Source organism: Malaya genurostris, chromosome 3 (genome assembly GCF_030247185.1).
Source record: "Malaya genurostris strain Urasoe2022 chromosome 3, Malgen_1.1, whole genome shotgun sequence".
Classification (NCBI taxonomy): domain Eukaryota; kingdom Metazoa; phylum Arthropoda; class Insecta; order Diptera; family Culicidae; genus Malaya; species Malaya genurostris.
In genome coordinates this window covers 9,561,396-9,570,695 of record NC_080572.1, presented here as the reverse complement: position 1 = coordinate 9,570,695, position 9,300 = coordinate 9,561,396, and positions in this window count along the sequence as shown.

The following is a 9,300-nucleotide window of genomic DNA, read 5'->3' as shown; positions in this document are numbered from 1 at the left end:
ATCTACAAATATCAATACAGCTAGTAGTATAACAGTTCGTCTGAAAAGTTCGTATCGTTTAATAGAAACACACATCTATTTGCAAAAATTCGTTTTTATTATTCAACATAATTGCCATCAGAGGCGATACAGCGATTATAGCGATCTTCTAACTTTCCGATACCATTTTTGTAGTACGATTTGTCCTTTGCCTCAAAATAGGCCTCAGTTTCAGCGATTACCTCTTCATTGCTTCTAAATTTTTTACCAGCGAGCATTCTCTTGACGTCTGAGCACAGGAAAAAGTCACTGGGGGCCAAATCTGGAGAATACGGTGAATGAGGGAGCAATTCGAAGCCCAATTCGTTCAATTTCAGCATGGTTTTCATCGACTTGTGACACGGTACATTGTCTTGATGAAACAAACCGTTTTTTTTTTTAATTTCGTCCTTCAAACGCTCTAATAACGCTATATAATAGTCACTGTTGATGGTTTTTCCCTTTTCAAGGTAGTCGATGGAAATTATACCATGCGAATCCCAAAATACAGACGCCATAACCTTAACGGCCGATTGTTGAGTCTTTCCACGCTTTGGGTTCGGTTTATCGCGTGCAGTCCACTCAGCTGACTGTCGATTGGACTCCGGAGTGAAGTGTTGGAGCCATGTTTCGTCCATTGTTATACATCGACGAAAAAAATCGGTTTAATTCGATATAACAGCTCCAAACACTGCTCAGAATCATCAATTCGTTGTTGTTTTTGATCGATTGTGAGCTCACGCGGCACCCATTTTGCACAAAGCTTTCTCATATCCAAATATTCGTGAATAATATGTCCAACACGTTCCTTTGATATCTTTAGGTGTCAGCTATCTCGATCAACTTCACTTTACGGTCATTAAAAATCATTTTGTGGATTTTTTCACGTTTTCATCGGTAACAGCCTCTTTTGGACGTCCACTGCGTTCATCGTCTTCGGTACTCATATGACCAGTACGAAATTTTGCAAACCACTTACGAATTGTTGCTTCGCCCGGTGCAGAGTCTGGATAACACTCATCAAGCCATTTTTTGGTATCGGCGGCACTTTTTTTCATCAAAAAGTAGTGTTTCATCAACACACGAAATTCCTTTTTTTCCATTTTTTTTCACAATAACAAAAGTAGCTTCACTCAAAATGCAATATCTCACAAACTAATAATCAGACAGCTGTCAAATTTATACGCGTATCTTTTGAAGGTTGGTACTAACTGAAAATGGTATGGATTTAATTCTAGTGGCGCCCTCTCATAGAAACGATACGAACTTTTCAGCCGATCTGTTATTCATGGTGGTTTAACCATTCTAGATTATTGTTTAACTTACATTTCGCTTGTGATCTTGATTATCAGATAAAAACTGTTTGTTTATTTATTTTTCACTATAATAAACAGTAACTATGGTGAACTTGTTCTTACCCTTCAGTGTTGCTAGTTTTATAGAAAACTCGTTAAAGTACATTGTCACTCTGACAGTGTATCATGACAGTGTACCGCACGATGCAAAATGTGTCCTTGAAAATTTGTCCAAGTATTCCGTATTATAATTTGTATTTGGTAATTCCTTATTTATGCATTACGCAGTAATTAGAAAATATTGCTTTCGTTGAGTAAAATAACATTAAAAAATTGGAGGCTCCTGTTGATCCAGACTCGTCTCAACACGACTTAAATATATCGTTTGGAACTGGAGAGGTCATTGTTTCTATTGATACTGATATAGAGGTAATTAGAATGCAATGAATTCATTTCGATTATACATATGTATTATGATTTCTAAAGAATGACACAGTTTTGAAATCTAATTACTAATATTCAAATCTTTCACTGTTCTTTTCTAAAAACAGCATTCTAATGTATTCTTTCAGAAGATAGAGCACAGAGTAGGAACCACAAAAACTAAGCTTACAGATTTGTCACCATCCCATCTGCACGTTCTTTTAAAGCAAACCGACTATGGTAAACAGATATTAAAACACGCTACAACGCATAAGCTCTCCGATGCTGGTCAACGTGCACGTTGAGAACTTTACCGGAAGTGACTTTTTAGTTTGTGTCATTGTCAACGTTGCCAGGTATACCGATTTCTCGGTATTCATACAGATATTTGACCTCTATACCGCAATACAGATATGTACTCCCAAAATACCGATAATTCACATATCGTACAGATAAATACCGATTTTCGTTTTTAGCTTGAATAGACAGGAGAAAAGGTTGCTTTGGGACCTTTTTTTGCTCGCCAAAACGAGCTATGGTGACATTTTCCTGGTACTTATGTTGATGAGATTCTGATAAGCTGCCCTTACGCGAGACAATATTATTGTTAATACGAGGAGTATTGACAATACTTTTGATCGTGTAGTGGAATTCATTAGCGGCCCTTACACGATCATTAAAAGTGTCATTACTAAGCAATGACACTTCTGCTCAAACGCCCGTCATTACTGCATTACTGTACATCATTACTTTTTGTAAGCAATTAAAGAATATTAGCAACATTCTTTATTTTCGTTTAGCTGAAAATAAATTTTATTTGCCACTGAAACGTTGAGTTTTGTCATTTCTAGAATTTTTTTCACGTACAGTTCTGAAGAGTATGTTCACTTCATGGTTGTCAAATTTTCTCATCTAATACAACTGACGATATTTAGCACTTCCACAAAAATAAGAAGAAGAAATAATGTTGGTAATGATGGAAAATCCGGAATTCCATCATTACTCGTGTCATTACTGAGCTCGCAGACCTTACACGATCATTAAAAGTGTCATTACTTTTTAGTAATGACACTTTTAATGATCGTGTAAGGGCTGCTATTGGATTGACGAAAATATTGTCAAAAAATCAAAACTGCTCATCAATCCTACAATACTTTCTCTCCAGAGAGGAAACAGTTAAATATGTACAATGACCTTTTCTCTCAATTTTACAATATTCAGTTGCTATATTTAAAGCTCCAAACCGACGACACGACCTGCCACTCGTCTATCAAAACTGTATCGCAAATTTAGCTACCCCTCAGTAACTGGTAATGTCAAAATGAAATTGGTGGGAACAATTTTGAAACTGGCAACACAAGTTGATAGAATATTGATTTTAAATAACAGTTACCATAACCTTGGTGACTGCTTAGTGAAGACTAATGTAAACAAAACAAATGGCAAAACGAGTATTTCATATCGAAAAATTGAAATGTATCTAGTGGAAGATCTCTTTTGTGCAGTAAGTTGCAAGTACTAACGATTAATGAAGATATATTGATGAAGTCTATTTGTAGGAAAAGGACAAACAAAAAACAACTGATCTAGAAATGATCGAATATACTGCCCTGCAAAATCGTTTTGTTCTGATTGGTCACTATATAAATCGTTCTCCCCCAGATAGTTTTATGTATGTATTTGCATGAAATAAACGTTTTCTTTCAATTCCCTTTTATTCATTGTTTCGATATACATTGTACAATGTTACAAGTTAACGTTCGTGAACCGAACCGTACACGAACGTTAACTGATGACTTCTCCGGATACTTCAGCGAATAGCTACCGATTGAGGTTGTGTTGCAGCAAGATATATTTTGCAGCAGTCATATTTTGAAAAAAAAAACCAGCTGCATGATTTAAGATAAGTAACACTTTCAAACTCATGGAATGACCATCAGAATCGCTAAGCCACTTAGAACTTTTATGGGAGGAACTTGACCGAAATATGTTAAGCCTAGGTGAGTAATTTTACGCACTGATGACTACCTACTATTTACTATTTCAATACGACATAACAGTTTTTAAACGATTTCATTTATTATTCCTGGATAGAAAAAAATAATCTTATCATAATTTATATTTCTAATATTACTATTGTTTCCGCTCTAAATTTCAGGTGGGTAATTACCATCCTTCGAAATTTTCGGATTAGTAGTAGTACTATTCACCGTACCCACCTCTTTCATTCCCATGTTCATGTGGAACATTTATTGGTTTGTTCCAATAGATGTTTTTCTGGTTGTGGATCGGTTCTGGAAAAAGTTATACTTGGGAATAAATTATGGCAAATGATCTCCTAGTATACAGCCCTTGTTGGTCATTCATGTCCAAATATAGGAGCTTTTCTGGAGACGGCGAACTAGGAAGAATAGAAACTATTATCTCTAAAATAAGATTTAGGCACTCACCTTTATTAGTGCATGATGTCCGTTTGAACGTTCCACTTTCCTTATCTGCTGTTAGGAAATGGAACTGAGGGCACGAAATTCGAATTATTAGAACTGTTCCACAACTGCCTCGAATAGTTTGTTTATTTATTCTGGCTCCTTGGTTACTATAGTTCGTAGCAACTTAACCAGTGTTGCTTGAGAAGGTTATTTTTATAGTTTTCAAGGGGCTGCTATATTTTTGGTAATTGGCGGTAAATCACTCACAGACACTTTTTATTTCAATTTTTCTTCGGAGTGTCTGGTCGTGTCGTCGTCCAAACGCTTGATTTTTTCGAAAAACGCGGACTCAAGTTACCAAGCCAATTGGATTGACGGTATTGATAATACTTTGGATTGACAATAATATTGTCACGTGTAATAGTATGTTCACATTAGCGCTGATATCAAGTGATATACGGATATACTTGATATCCGATGATATCATGTGCGATATCACTTGATATCCCATACAATTCGATGTCAACGCGTATCACCATTTTGGCATGATATCCGGGGTATCATGTACGATATCATGTCGAGTTGTCAAAGTTGCGAACTAGCAACACGGATGATAACATTGAACGCACTCATTTATGAAGGTCACTTTGAGAGTGACAATAAACAATCATTCTAATTTCAAATTTTTCAACGAATACTGGCGTTCGGAGACCATTAATTGCAAGACTTCAATTATTGATTGAATTGTAGGAGAGAAAAGCAAGATTATTGATCTTTCTCCTAATACTATGTTCACACTATGAGTTAAAACATGTTATAACTCCGATTTTATGTTTTAAGCGAAATAACATGTTTTACTTTTGCGTTATTTCATATTCATAAACGTCACATTAAAACATGTTTTCCCGAAATAACATGATATAATTGTCAGTACAGCACAACCCTGCTAGCATTTTCCTTCACTTTTCGACTATGTCAATTGACAAGCTGTTCAACAACAGCAGTTTTCCATCAAAGTAGCCATGTAATCATAATAAAACAAAACTGAAAACTGGTACCAACGTTGCTAGGTATACCGATTTATCGGTATTTATACAGATTTTTGACCTCTATATCACAATACAGATATGTTCTCCCAAAATACCGATAATTAACGGATCACACAGATAAGTACCGATTTTGATTTTTAGCTTGAATAGACATGAGAAAAGGTTGTCGTGGGATCTTTTTTTTCGCTCACCTTTTCTACTACTTATGTAGAAGAGATATTGATACCGATATGATACAGATAGATTTTTGCGTCGACTACATATTTTTGGAAAAATTACCTGGCAACGCAGATAGGTACAACCATTTTTCTTAGTGTGAACAGTGCAGTTTTAACTTTATATTACTATCGTTAAAACATGTTATTTTCGGCCAGTGTGAACATAGTATAACGGAAACATTCAATATGTCAATTTGATTGTCTAACGATATCATTCCGATCATATGTGAACACTCCCACGTGATGTGCATATCATCTCGGTATATCAAGTGATATACGCGCTAATGTGAACATGGTATAATACCAAATACAAATAATAATACCCCTAAGTCCCATACAAACGAACCGCCAATGTTTGGTTCACAGCCTGAACAAGTAAGCCTAGCAAATTACTCCCTTCCATTGCGATAGTTTGAAAATGTGGAAGGAGATCGTTTCTGGCAACGCGTTATGCTAGTTGCTACGGTGCAAAACAAACTTGTTTGTTTATGTTTACCGTTCCTGTATTAAACTGCAACAATCAGTCTAAATATCACCGGCACTAGCACAAAAGATGAAAAATGAACACAAACACCCACGAATCTACAAATATCATTCGTAACCGAATGTTCGAAGTGAGCACACGCGTTTTTTTAACAATCGACATCGGTAAGACGAAGGTGCCTATCACAGCAGAGGCTGTAGTATAGGCATTAAATAAAAGTGATAAAAAGTAGCATCCCCGCAAGTGAGTTCTGTCTGTGCACCGGTTTTGTATCGGTATCAACAGTAGACGCTATTGTGCTATCCTCGGGCAGCAGTTATTTCTATTGTTTGCTACCCGCATCGCAGCAGCCAAAACCTGAGTCAAGGTCACGCTGAAGCACAACGAAGGAGTGAAGGAGCAACTCACCTAACAGCTTACCGTGACATACTGTTAAGTATTTTCTCAAACTTTTTCTTTCAACTTTTACTATTCATATATTTTCTTTTCATTTTATTTCTTTCTTTCTCATTTCAAGTGCGGGAGACTTCTTTACTCCCGCACTTTAAATATGAATATTGATGACAGTGGGGGTGTCTCGGAGGAGGGCGAAGCTGAACGAATGAACGAAGAACATTTAGAGGCTGAGTTTGCTTCCGAGATGCCATCTACCCCTCCTATACCATCTCCCCCTCCGATACCATCTCCCTCTCCGATGCCATCTCCCTCTCCGATGCCTCCATCTCCCTCTAAGATATTGCCTGCCCGCCAAAAAGTTTACCAAGACGATGGCTCGGGGGGTCCGTGGGTGGTATACTTCCGGCCCAAATTAAAGTCTCTCAGAGTTTTAAATATTGCTCGGGACCTGGAAAAACATTACTCGGCAATAAAAACAATAGATAAGGTTTCGCCAAACAAGTTACGCGTTGTTGTGTCCGACCTGAAGCAAGCAAACGCGATTGCTACCAGCGAGTTGTTCACGAAGGAGTACCGCGTGTACGTCCCGTCTCATGTGGTGGAGATCGACGGTGTGGTCCGTGACGAAAGTCTGACAATCGAAGATCTGATGAAGGACGGGGTAGGCCGTTTCAAAAACCCCGACCTTCATCCAGTGAAAATTTTGGAGTGCAAGCAATTGCACTCCAAATCGATAGATGGTAAATTTTACCAATCGGACTCATTTCGCGTGACTTTTGCCGGATCTGCACTTCCAAATTACTTGGTAGTGAGTGGAGTTCGTCTACCTGTTCGGCTGTATGTACCGCGGGTAATGCATTGTACAAGCTGCAAACAGTTAGGTCATACGGCAACCTATTGTTGCAACAAACTGCGATGCGGCAAATGCGGAGAGGCCCATGAGGACGATCTCTGCAGAAGAGCAGTGGAAAAGTGTTGCTACTGCGGGGAGAATCCTCATGATCTTTCGGTGTGCCCTACGTACATACAGCGTGCGGAGAAATTGAAGCGATCCGTGAAAGAACGTTCCAAACGTTCTTATGCGGAAATCTTAAAAAGAACCACTCCATCGACCCCTGAGAACCCGTTTGCAATCTTGCCAGTTGAAGAGGATACCTCTGACGACCCAGGCGAAGGACCTTCCTACACACAGGTTGAAGGAAGCAGGAAAAGACAAAATCTGGCTTCTCCCAAGCTTCCTCGTAAAGGCCTCAGACTGTCCTCTTCGTCACAAAAGAACCAAACGGAAACAAAAAGTGCTGACTCAAAACCGAAGCAAACACCTCCTGGGTTCAAAAAACTTAGGGATGATAAGGAGTACCCAGCACTTCCTGGGGCATCAAAAAACCCGAATGACCCCAAAGCACAACCAGAAAATCCAACAAACGCTGGATTATTGAAATTTTCTGATATCGTGGACTGGATATTAACAGCCTTCAATATTACTGATCCTCTGAAAAGCTTCCTAACTGCTCTACTGCCAACAGTAAGGACATTTTTAAAACAGTTGACTGAACAATGGCCCCTCCTTGCAGCGATCGTATCTTTTGATGGATAATTTACCACTGAGAATCGAAGATATGATCATTGTGCTTCAGTGGAATTGCAGAAGTATCATCCCAAAACTTGATTCTTTCAAACACTTAATACATACTCATAATTGCGATGTATTCTCCTTGAGTGAAACTTGGCTTACTTCTAACATCAACCTCGACTTCCATAATTTTAACATAATCCGCCTGGACCGAGAAGACTCTTATGGAGGGGTACTTTTAGGGATTAGAAAGTGCTATTCATTTTATCGTATTAACCTCCCCTCGACACCGGGAATTGAAGTTGTTGCTTGCCAAATTAATATTAAAGGCAAAGATCTATGTATAGCTTCTATCTACATTCCTCCCAGAGTCTCGATAGGGCATCGTCGGCTTGCAGACATCATAGAACTTCTTCCTTCACCGCGGCTGGTTTTAGGGGACTTTAACTCGCATGGTACAGGATGGGGCTGCTTATATGATGATAATCGTTCTTCGTTAATCCAAGATCTGTGTGACAACTTCAATTTGACAATTCTAAACACGGGAGAAATGACACGGAACCCTAGACCTCCAGCACAACCAAGTGCGCTGGATTTATCCCTTTGCTCGACTTCGCTACAGTTAGATTGCAAGTGGAAGGTAATCTGTGATCCTCACGGTAGCGATCACTTGCCGATCATAGTTTCTATCACCAACCGTGGAAGACCATCGGAAACAATCAATGTTTCGTACGATTTCACACGAAACATTGATTGGAAACGTTACGCGAGCTCGATATCTGAGAAACTAGAAACATCACAGGAGCTTCCTCCGAAGGAAGAGTATACATTTTTGGCTGGCTTGATTCTTGACACCGCAATTCAAGCTCAGACGAAACGAGTACCTAGCGCGCAAACTAGTATGCGTTCTCCCAACCCATGGTGGGACAAAGAGTGCTCAGAGCTGAAAACGAAAAAAGCTTCAGCCTTCATCTCGTTTAGAAGGAACGGAACTCCAGATAATTATCGGAAATACGCGGCGTTAGAATTTCAAATGAAAAGTCTGATTAAAGCTAAGAAACGCGGTTACTGGCGAAGGTTTGTTGACGGATTAACGAGAGAAACAGCAATGAGCACTCTTTGGAATACGGCCCGTCGCATGCGCAATCGAAATCACGCGAACGAAAGCGAGGAATATTCTAACCGCTGGATATTTGATTTCGCTAAGAAAGTATGTCCTGATTCTGTTCCGGAACAGAAGATATCCCGCGTCGCGACATTGAATACAAACGAAACACCGTTTTCGATGGTAGAGTTCTCACTTGCGCTCTTGTCGTGTAACAATAGAGCCCCGGGGTTAGACAGAATTAAATTCAACTTGTTGAAAAATCTGCCCGACTCTGCCAAAAGGCGCTTGCTGAATTTATTCAACAAGT